At 45.7% G+C, this 11550-nt stretch overlaps 1 non-coding gene across 1 annotated transcript; it reads left to right on the forward strand.

The window, feature by feature from the left end:
- trnag-ucc lies at positions 1–72 on the forward strand. The gene has a single exon. It is a non-coding gene; the product is annotated as a tRNA-Gly (tRNA).
- Positions 73–11550: the final 11478 nt, after the last annotated feature.

Consider the following 11550-nt stretch of genomic DNA (forward strand, 5'->3'; position numbering starts at 1 on the left):
GCGATGGTGGTATAGTGGTGAGCATAGCTGCCTTCCAAGCAGTTGACCCGGGTTCGATTCCCGGCCATCGCAAGTATCTTTTATCAAAAACTATGAAGGCAGAATCTGCGTATTTTTTAGGTGCTGGACTCAGTGTCTAAACTCGGCAGCTGATGTTTCAATTAAACTGTTAACAATGTTACAGGCTCGGACATTGCGACAGTCTATGGGATCTATTGCCACCCGATGGCCATCGTCAGTATCGCACCATTCACTGCCGGTTCTTGGCCTCCTCCGTGAAGCAGGAATGCTGAAATCACAGACTCCGGGTTTGCAACCTCTCGCAAAATCAAGAACCTGCCACCAAATTGTATTAATTTTTCCTTCCTTCACTCCCGATTTGGTTTGTGTTCACACTGTTCCAACGTGTTTTCATCTGTGAGCTTGTACAACACGTGGAGCTATTTGACTATGGTGGGCATCATAGATGGGATCGACATTAATTACCCAATATCCCAGTTAGGAGGGTGGAGAAGGTATGCTCAATTACTAACATCTATTACTTATTGTGGCTTATTAGTTCCAGTTTTGTGAAAATGGGACAAATGGGATTGTATAGTGGCAGCTGAGGACTATTTCCCTACAATTTGAGTAGGGAACTAGGCTAAGAAGCATAAACTTCAGAAAGGGAGCAGCTCTTTATTTTGCACTCAATAAGCCAATATTTATTGCCCATCAATGGTTAGCCTGAAAAGGTTGTGGTTTGCTGCCTTCTGGAAGCAATATGGATTTGGCTGATTGACCTGCTGGGCCACTCTGAGGGAAGTTAAGAATGAATCGCATCGGTGTGTGACTAGAGTCACATGCAGACATTACCCTGTAAGGATGACAGGTTTCTTTCTTTAAAGAACATCAATTGGATTTTTGCAACTCCTGATAGCCCCATGGTGAGTTTTTACTGATCGCACAAGAAACTGCGCTCTGCTGTTAAACTGGAAACTAATGGAGGTGCTTAAAAAGTGGGCTGATTGTTAACAATGGCATGAAACATTTTTTTTGCAAAAATATACTTTATTCATAAAATACCTGAAAGAACATTACAAAACATTTCAAAATGGCCATCACAAAAAGTGCCATAATATTCAAGTTTTCCACATGGATCATGTTGCACCCTAAGGTGCTTCAATACAATCAAAGGAACATTACAGACATTTCAAAATGGTCATGACAAACAGTCAGACTGTGCAATGATATTTAAGTTGTCTACATAGATCACGTTGCACTCTGAGGTGCTTCAACACAATTGTGACACATGTAATATTCACTATATTCATTCAATGTGAGTCATACAGCCCAAGGGGGTCTATACAATTCCCAGCCCCTCGGTGCACTATGGCTTGAGAGAAACATGTTGATACTAAGGCTCCCTTTGATGTTGAAGTGCCTCATGTCCTGCCTTGGGGGCGGGGGGGGGGGGGGGGGAAGGGGGCTGAAGACATCTGCTGTCCTACATTACAATGAGGACAACACTTCAAAAATTCATTGGTTTGTGATATTCTAAGGTTTTGAAAGGTGCTACATAAATGCAAGTCTTTTTTTCTTATTTCATGTGATTTTTAAGCAATGACTGACATTTGAAGCCAATACTATGTAGCTTGGGGCGACTGAGAAGAAATTTCGGTTTTCTCTCAGGCAGGGCTAAGGATTACATCGGGCTGGTCAAAACCACTGCAGACCTACTGAAGATGCTTTTGACCGTGTGATCTAGCTGTCCTCATCTTCAAAAATCCCAGATCAAGCCTTAGTTATTTATTGTTGTGGGATTGGTGGGTGGTGGTGCAGACAGTCAGTCGCAGCACTGTTAAATACCCGGCAGAAAAGTACCCAAGCTTTGGGACCAATACTAAGCATCATTAGCATGAAATATCCCAGCCTATCTGTGCTTGGAATTGTCCTATAAGCAACTTCAGTACCAACCAGGCTCTCTCGGGTACCTGACCCAATTCTCATCTTCCATTTGTGTTCCTTGCAGGTTTTCTGTATCATAATTGTCAGCAAGTACTCGACTCAGTAATTTATTGGTTGTAAAGTGCTTTGGGACATCCCAATATGAAAGATATTATATAAATGGCGATTCGTCCCTGCTTTAGCTGCTTAAAGCAGAGGCCATTAAAACAAGCAGCATTTTTTCTCTTGGAACAAATTGATATTAATGCTCTGAAGAAGAGTCATAAGGACTTGAAACCTTAACTCTTTTTTTTTCTCCACAGATGCTGTTAGACCTGCTGAATTTTTCCAGCATTTTCTGTTTCTGTTTCAGATTTCCAGAATTCGCAGTATTTTGCTTTTATCTTTGATATTAATGCTAATGGACCACTATATTCTCTCCATGTGGCACATAGTTCTAACTGTATAATTAATTCTATGCATCCCCTTCCTTTACAATAGTAGGGCCTCCAAAATAGGTGATAATCCTTGACAACAGCACTACATCAGTTGACAATCTAAATATAGCTACAGGAAACAAAAGCAACCAAAAGTAGCAGCAGAAAGTGAAAACACACTTCCCACCCCCATTCCTGCCCTTACCTTGTACATGTTGGTAAAATGGGTTCATTACTGCTGACCTGAATGAATCTGCCTGTTTGTTCATGATCTGTGTTTGTGCATGTGTGCATGAGCATGTGTGTGTATTCACGTGCGTGCTTGTGTGCATGAGCACGTGTATCTGTGTGTGTCTGTGTGACCTGTATGTCTGTGTGCGTGCATCTGAATGTAGTGTGTGCTTATATACATGTGAGCATGAGCATGTGTGTAAGTGTTTTGTGTGCATTAGCATGTGTGTGTCTGTGTGACCTGTATGGCTATGTGCATGTATCTGTATGTAGCATGTGCTTATGTGCATATGAACATGTGTGTGTCTGTGTGTGTGTATGTTATGTGTGCATGTGAGCATGGGCATGTATGTGCACACATATGTGTGCCATTTCGTGCTCCTCCCATTCAGTTTTCAAGGTTGCAGTTCTCTCAAGTGCCAATAGATGTCCCTGTATCTTTGCACACTGCCAAATGGTGCCTTCCCTCTCTATGTTGTGCAGACTCACACATCTTCCAACCACCTCTTGTCTCCTTCTCACCTTTGAATTGATTTAGACTGGAGGCAGGACTTAAAACACATGGAAAAGTCGGAGATGAAACAAGAAGCCAGGCTGATGAGCCGTTGTGCGATGACATTCTGCTGCACTCCCAGGATGCACCCTGGAGATACACCATGGAACTTCTGCCCAGAATTGCTGGAAATTTCCTCCCTCTCTGCTGCTGTAACCTTGCCAGAAGTGTGATGGAAACTCTGTCTACGTGAGCAAATGGGAGCTTCCTGCCTCACATTTTGGTGATGATGTGTTGGCGGAGTGGAAGCTGCTCCAACGAAATCCTATTGTAATACTACCTGTGAGAGCTTAGGAGCTGCAAGAGGCCATTCAGCCCCTGGAGCCTAGCCTGTTCCAGTATTCAACTTGCCACTTGTCAGCCCAAGCCTGGATTTTGTCCGGGTCTTGCTGCATGGACATGGATTGCTTCATTATCTGTGGAGTCTCAAATGATGCTGAATATTGTACAATCATCAGCGAACATCCCCACTCCTGACTTTATGATGGAAGGAAGGTCATTGATGAAGCAGCTGAAGATGGTTGAGCTGAGGACATTACCCAGAGGAACTCCTGCAGTGATGTCCTGGAACTGAGATGACTGATCTCCAATAACCACTACCATCTTCCTTTGTGCTAGGTATGACTCCAACCAGCAGAGAGTTTTCCCCTGATTCCCATTGATTTCAGTTTTGTTAGGGCTCCTTGATGCCACACTCGGTCAAATGCTGCCTTGATGTCAAGGGCAGTCACTCTCACCTCACCTTGGGAGTTCAGCTCTTTTGTCCATGCTTGAACCAAGATATACATAGTCACAGGTTGATGGCGTGTGTACATTGGAGGAGAACTTGGAGGTGGTGGCGCTCCCATGCACTTACTGCCCTTGTCTTTCTTAGTGGTAGCAGTCATGAGTTTGGAAGGTGCTGCTGAGCGTCTATAGATGGTACACACTGCTCCCTCTGTGCGTCCAGCACTGAGCACTTTAAAAACTGTACGGTGCTTGTTATGAGGAAATGTAAATATGAAGGAGGATTTGAATTGCTTTTCAAAATTGTTTAAAATTATAAAATTATGAATAGACACAGATCATTTCCTTTAGCTGAGGGGTCTAGAATGAGGAGCAATAGAAACAAACAATTCATAGCTTTCATAGAAGATAGGAGTAGGAGGAGGCCATTCAGCCTTTCAAGCCTGCTCCATCATTCAATATGATCATGGCTGATCTTCTATCTCAACACTACTCCCCATTTCCCTTGATGCCTTTAGAGTCTAGAAATCTATCTATTTCCTTCTTAAATATATTCAGTGACTTCCTCCACAGCCTCTGTGGTAGAGAATTCCACAGGCTCACCACCCTCTGAGTGAAGAGGTTTCTCCTCATCTCGGTCCTAAACGGCCTACCCTGTATCCTGAGACTGTGACCCCTTGTTTTAGAATCCCCCCTCCAGCCAGAGGGAACATCATCGCTGCATCCAGTCTATCCATCCCTGTCAGAATTTTATACGTTTCGAGGAGGTCCCCCCTCATTCTTCACATCTCCAGTTAATATAGGAGCCTAGTCGGCTCAATCTCTCATGATGCGACAATCCTGCCAACGCCAGGAATCAGCCTGGTGAACTTGCGCTGCGCTCCCTCTATGGCAAAGTGTATTCTTTCTTTGCTAAGATGATATTGGTGACAACAGTTTATCCTCTTTAAAGACAGGTTGAAGGGGATGAGCACTGGTGTGAAAAAGGCAGCAGCAGGAGCGCAGACTGGCTGAGCTGGCCCAATGCATTTTGTTGCACTGATGTGGCATCACTGCAAGTTGTCATGGCATCACTGCAAGTTGTCATGGCATTGGAAAGAAAGAACTTGCATTTCTATGGCGCCTTTTCCCCACCTCAGGGTCCCAAAATGCTTCACAGCCATTGGAGTGCTTTTCTGGGTCAACTCACTGTTGTCACGTAAGAAGCACTCTGTTCCAATTGCACACAGCAAGGCCTCATGAGCAGCACTGATATAAATGACCAGGCAAATCCGTTCGCTTCAGAGGGCTATGTGAAACAAAAACAAAAACAGCTGGAAAACTCAGCAGGTCTGACAGCGTCTACAGAGAAGTTAATGTTTCGAGTCCATATGATTCTTCATCACTCCAGGGTTATACTGGCCTTGGAGTGAGTGCAGTAGATCCACCACAATGATACCAGGGTGAAAAGGGTTAAATGACAAGGACAGGCCACACATACCAAGATTGTATTCCTTTGAATGTAGAAGATTAAGGAGCGATCTAACGGAGGCGTTTAAGATGATTGAAAGATTTGATAGGGTTGATAGAGAGAAACTATTTCCTCTGGTTGTGGGGGAGCCCAGAACAAAAGGGGCATAACATTAAAATTATCCCCTCCATTCAGGGCGGATATCAGGAAGCACTTTTTCACCCAAAGGTGAATGGAAATCTGGAACTCTTCCCCCACCCCCTGCCACGCAAAAAATGCTGTTGAGGTTGGGAGATTGGGGTGGGGGTAGTGTTGAGAAACCAACTGAAAATGTGATACTGAGATTGAGTGTATTAACGATTTCAGAACCAAGGCGGGTTGAGATACAGGTCAGTCATGATCTAATTGAATAGTAGCACAGGCTTGAGGGGCTGAATGGCCCCCCCGCTATATTTCGACCTCAAAGTCGTTCTGCCATTATTAATTGCCCACAATGTAATGGGAGCAGTGAAAGAAACAGTGCTGAGGCAAGCCTGAGCTGATGTATGGCTTAGCAGGCTCAAGCATTCGTTTACTCTGGACTTGGTATACAGTTAACAGAGAGAGAGAGAGAGGCAGCACATTCACTGTGGGGGCACGCCACACACTCACGTAGTGGAGTTCTTTCGATCCAGCGACTCACATCTTCTAATGATACATTTTTGATCAGCCTTTCTTCTCAATGAAGTGCATTGTCCTGTTTAGTGAGGGGGACGCATTTTGATATTTTAGCTCATGAGGAGCTCAATATAAAAACAACTAGATGGAACTTACAAAGGGTTTCAGTAGGATAAATCAGGAAAACATTTCCCACTGGTTGGTAACTAGAGGGCATCAATTTAAGGTCATCACTGAAGGATGAAAGGAGACTTCAGGTTTTTTTTTTTAAAAAAAGTATTGTTGGAACACAGAATTTCCAATTAGAAAAACGGGGGGGAGGCAGCAAAAATCCAGAAAAACTTTTTCAGAACAGATATAAATATATGAAGAAAGATTTTTTTTGCCTCAAAAGTATTTGTGGGAGGGGGGGCGGGCGCAGGGGATGGGATAAGGAAATGATTTGACAGCTCTTTTAAAAGAGCAGCCACAGGTTTGATGGGCTGAGTGACTTCCTTCTGTATTAACAGTTCAACCCCACTCCAAGGCCTGAGCTTAAAATTCAAGGCTGACACTACAGTGCAGTGCAGAGGGAGTGCTGCACTGTAATGAGACATTAAGCTGGAGGCCCCATCTGCCCTGTCAAAAGGGGCATAAAAGATCCCACGGCATTATTTCAAAAAACAGCGCTGGACTTCTCCCTGTTTTCCCAGCCAATATTTATCCCTCAACCAATGTCACAGAAACAGGTTATCTGGTCATTATCATACTGCAGCTTGTGCGAGCTTGCTGTGCGCAAATTGGCTGCCGTGTTTCCTGCATTACAACACCGATATGGAGCAGCTGGGCTGAGTGGCCCATTTCTGTGCTGTAGGTTTGATGTAAGGTTACACCTAGAAGCAGTTCATTGGCACTTTGAGGCGTCCGGCGGCTGTGAAAAAAGCTTTACAAATGCAAGTCTTTCTTTCTAACCGTTCCAGATGAACTGGTGAGCGGAGTGAAGCTCACGCCACACGGGAGCAGATATCCTGTGCAACCATGACGCTTATGTGATCGTGACGGTATCTACTGCTCGGTGAAAATAAAAGCAGAGAGAAAAGAACAGGAGCTAGGTTCCCCTTTTCCCAGGCCGGTCATCACCCTAGCCAGTGACACCCATATCCCACGAATGAACATAAAAAAACACACACACAGGACATACAGTACAGAAACTGACCGTTTTCCCCAATAGGTCCATGCTGGTATTTACCCTCCACATGAGCCTCCTCCCACCTTCCTTTAACTCACCCTATTGACACGTCATGTTACGCCGCAGAATCACTGACCTTACGCAACAAGCACATTTGCTCCCTCTAACATCTTGCACAAGCATAGAGCCAGGCTATTTCCACCCCACCCCCCACCCTGCCAAGTGCAACCACATGAGAAAGCAGTTCTCACCTGGTGCACGTGGTCTGAGGTTAAGAGTTTTGACCTTTTCATTCTGGAGTGGGCGGCCCAGTTTCTACACCAGTTCAGGTCAATGACAAGGGAACGAGATTTCCCGCTAGATCACAAACTGATTCAGCATCACGAGCAGCAGCAAAACGTGGTTCTGTGCCTGCTCGAATGATGCTCGCCCACTCCAGTGTGCCGCCCTTCCCACTGCTGCCCTCCTTGGCCGATGCTTGTAGGCACTTTCAGCCAACTGGTCACCTGTGGAGCCTTGGCGATTATGGAGCCTGCACATTTTCTCACTGGCTGGTTTGCCCGTCTGGATTTTCACATCAACAGCCACTCAGCCAATCTCAATACTGGGGAAAGGGCAAGGCTCGCCTGATCACAGGAACATCATCACCTCCAAATCACTCGCCATCTCATACCAGAGGTGCTGGGATGAGATGTTAAACCCTCCCCAAGGGGCATAAAAGATCCCAGGATTTCTCCCTGCTCCATATTTATTACTTCAATTGCCATCACTAAAAGACAGATGATCTGGTCATTTTCACCATTGCTGCTTGTGGGAATTTGCTGCATGCAAAATTGGTTGCTATGCTTCCTATGTTACAATAGTTACTGTTCGCCAAGGGAAATCCTTCAGTGCCTATAAAGGGCCCAAGGCCACGAAAAGCGCTATAAAAATGCAAACCTTTTGGTTTGGCTGTTCAATGGGTTTGTCTGAAAGCATCTGGGTCCTGCCTGTTAGCATTGAGAACTAGGTACCAGAGGCAGAGGGGGAAGTGAGGGTGGGGGTAAGTGGGGGAGGGAGGGATTGACCCCACTATGTGCCGCTCCAAGAGGCTAGTGCCCACCCCCCAGCTGCCAGGGGTAATCACAGTGACCCCGTCAGCTGAGCTTTGCAACTGGGGCGTCCGCTGACTTTGTAGAAGGTTTTTTATTGCAGTGTGCCCTTCACCCATTGCACGCCAGCTACATGCCTGTAAGCAGCACTGGGCTGGCTTTACCCAGATGCCCACCCATCCTAATTAAGCACAAAAACCTGGGCCCAAGTCATTCATGAAACAAACCGCGCACATGCATCGGGCGCACGATACTGAGCTTGTACAGCGAAGCCTGCAGGAATTCCGCTACACTCAAGCACCTTACAGAGAGGTTTCAAGGAACTTCACTTCCAGCTTTTAAGCACAGTCCTGCAGGGATATGCCCCACAGAGACTCCCCTGCACTCTCTGGACACACCCTAGCACAAGCTCTGCTGACATGATCGCTAACTCCGCCTGTGTCCATCAATCTCTCACACACACGCTCACCGTCCCCCCTCACCATCACTCCCAGCATTTACATACAGAAAGGATGCCAATGTTTGCTGCTGGGAATTGGAGGGAGGAAGCAAGAGGAGTCAAGTGCTTCCAGTCACTGTGCAGTAAACCCTGACCCTTTGTCTAATTTTAAGATGGAGATTCCACATAGGGCTTTAACCATTTAAGACAACCAGGGAGATGGCAGCTTTGTTGTGTGTTTAGCACCAAGTTAGGGTGCAGGGGAGGGAGAGGGGATGGAAACCAACCCAGGGTTCCCTCTACATCACCACCACCACTAGAAGCCTGCACAATTGTGGAAAGGTCTGACTAGCCACGGCTGTGATACCGCTCCTCTGTACCAGCCCCAGGGTGAACAGCTCACGGACAAGGTTTCACCCATTGACGATCGCTTGCACCTGGCACTGGAAGACACTAGGGAAATACAGCAAGAGAAACATAAAGAAGGGGTTGTCAACTGATGTAAAAGTAAAGGCAGTTCCTTTCCAAGGAGCTTTTCCCAAGGCTGGCTCCACAATCACCTCACCACCACCACCAGCCCCATCACCTCCCACCAAACCTGTGGAACCCTTTCACACTCCCACCAAAGGCATGTCTGCCACCCACTCTGTGCCAAGTCATCCCACACCCCCCACCCTTCCACAACGCCACCTCGTCCAGGCCCGAAGGCCACAAACTGGAAATGGCTCACACTTAATATTACTATACAAGTGGAATAGTGAGGATGTGGAGTGGGTGGGGGGCTCTATAACTTAATCAGTGTTTACAGACAGGCTCCAAACACCCAAATGCTCTGCCACAGTGTCAGGGGCAACATAAAAGCGGAGCAAACCGTGCTGGCAAAGGTTCAACCTAAACTCTTCACCCCTGTAAAAAGCGATGTTCTCTACCCAAAATACCCAGGCAGCCAATGCCAGAAAAAGATCCAAACAACACATGGGGTGGCAAAGCCGCACAGAAGTTTTAACCAGCTAATCCTCAACAGCAAGGTCAACATGCCTGGGACTCATAATGGAACATAATGACCTCATGATCACAAGGCTGGGAGAGTACACAAAGTCCTGGTACCTTGGGAAAGTACAGCTCTCAGGCACTGTTAAAACCACTTCACAGGTCCCGTGCCAGCCTTGTGGGGGGCACCCATTTCCGCAGACATGCACTTCTCCCACTGAGCACGCCTCCTTCACAACCTTCTTCCCCCAACTCCCCACCTACCACAATCCCAGGAAGGAACACATAATGGCAGCACTGTCCTCGCTTGGCGAGGGTGGGGTTGGGGGGGGTGGGGGGGCGGTGGTGGGAACTGCTATGACCTGGTGAACTGTCTCCCCTCTATTCATCCTCCTTGGTTGGTTACAACTAAGGTTTAAGTTTCTTTTTCATGAGGATATGTCCTTTTGCCAATCAGAATGTATTAACTATTCAAGCTTTGAGGAATAAGGAGCCAATCAAACAAGGTTTTCTTGCGTCAAAGAAAGAGCAAATTTATGAACCACTAGAGAAAAATAATAAAAACGTAACGTCAAGCATTTGGCCCTCATACAATCAGTGGACACACGGACATACAGGTATCAGAAATAAGGGGAATCAAGAGTCTAATTTAAAAGAAGGCAAAAGAATTACATGCTTATGTGTCCTTTGATTGTCCTTAAGGTGTAAATTTTAAGCGCTGCAGCCAATTGGGTTAACTAGTCTCTTGGACGTGGTCAGGTGTAAGAGATGTTGCACTTATTACAAGATCTCGGTTCGCTGGTAGATTTATGGTAGAGTTGGCTTCTCGGACCAGGCGGCAAACTTATTCCAAAAGAGAGAGGGAGAGAGAGCAGCCTTCAGCCTGTTACCTTTGATGAAGACTTTTGTGACACCACCTGCATCACTTGCAATCTCTCTCTAGTGGCCGGGCAGCCTTATCTTGAAATACTTCACCCACTGTGTATTTCCAACAGGTTTTGGGTATGTCTATCTGTGGCAGCCATTGTTTCAATACCCAGTACTCTACATTTTTACTATCTCTTCCTTACAGTTGAGTTTCAACAGGTGTCTGGATTATAGGAAATTTCTCTCTCTTCACAATCCCCCGAGGATGATTTGTTTATTTTTCACCTTCACCTTGGAATGTGGCCTTGCGTTTTTAAGCAGTTTGCTCTGTCTCAGTTCAACGTTGAAAAATCACCTTTTCAAAAATAAAGGGGCACACATCATGACAGGAACTACAGTGACCAGGGTCCCAACTCAAACTGAGACTCATCGTACTGCTTATCACTTGGTTGTGGGATTAACGTGCTAAATGGGGGACTCAGGAGAAACAGCTTTGCCCCGGGAGTTCTGAGAATGTGGAATTCGCTACCACCAGGGAGTGGTTGAGGAAACTAAGATAGAAACATTTCAGGCAAAACTAGATAAGTTAAATGTAAGAAACTTAAAATAGGGGGTGAAGGACCAGCATCTTTAGCCAGAGAGTTGTGAGGCTGTGGAATTCACTTTCAGGGTTTGTGGGCGAGTCAATATTCAAGAAAGGTTGGATAAATGGATCAAGGAGGTGTAATGGGATATGAGAAGGAGGTGGGTAAATGCGATTCACTTCCTTTATTCACATGAAGGGTAAACTTCAAAATGAACTGATTGGATGAAATGCTCGAACTTGTATTGTAATGTTTATATATTTCTATGGATTGACTAATCAATCAAAGTTGGCTCTCAGCTCTTCACTTGTTTTAACATACTTCCCCACTCGGAAGGTCAGCATAAAGTTTACAATAAAAAACAAAATGGAAGTAGCCCAGAAAAAGAGCTTGATTTCAAGCAGAGTCACTTCACACAGAGTTCGAGCTCC

Source organism: Carcharodon carcharias, chromosome 14 (genome assembly GCF_017639515.1).
Source record: "Carcharodon carcharias isolate sCarCar2 chromosome 14, sCarCar2.pri, whole genome shotgun sequence".
NCBI classification, from domain to species: domain Eukaryota; kingdom Metazoa; phylum Chordata; class Chondrichthyes; order Lamniformes; family Lamnidae; genus Carcharodon; species Carcharodon carcharias.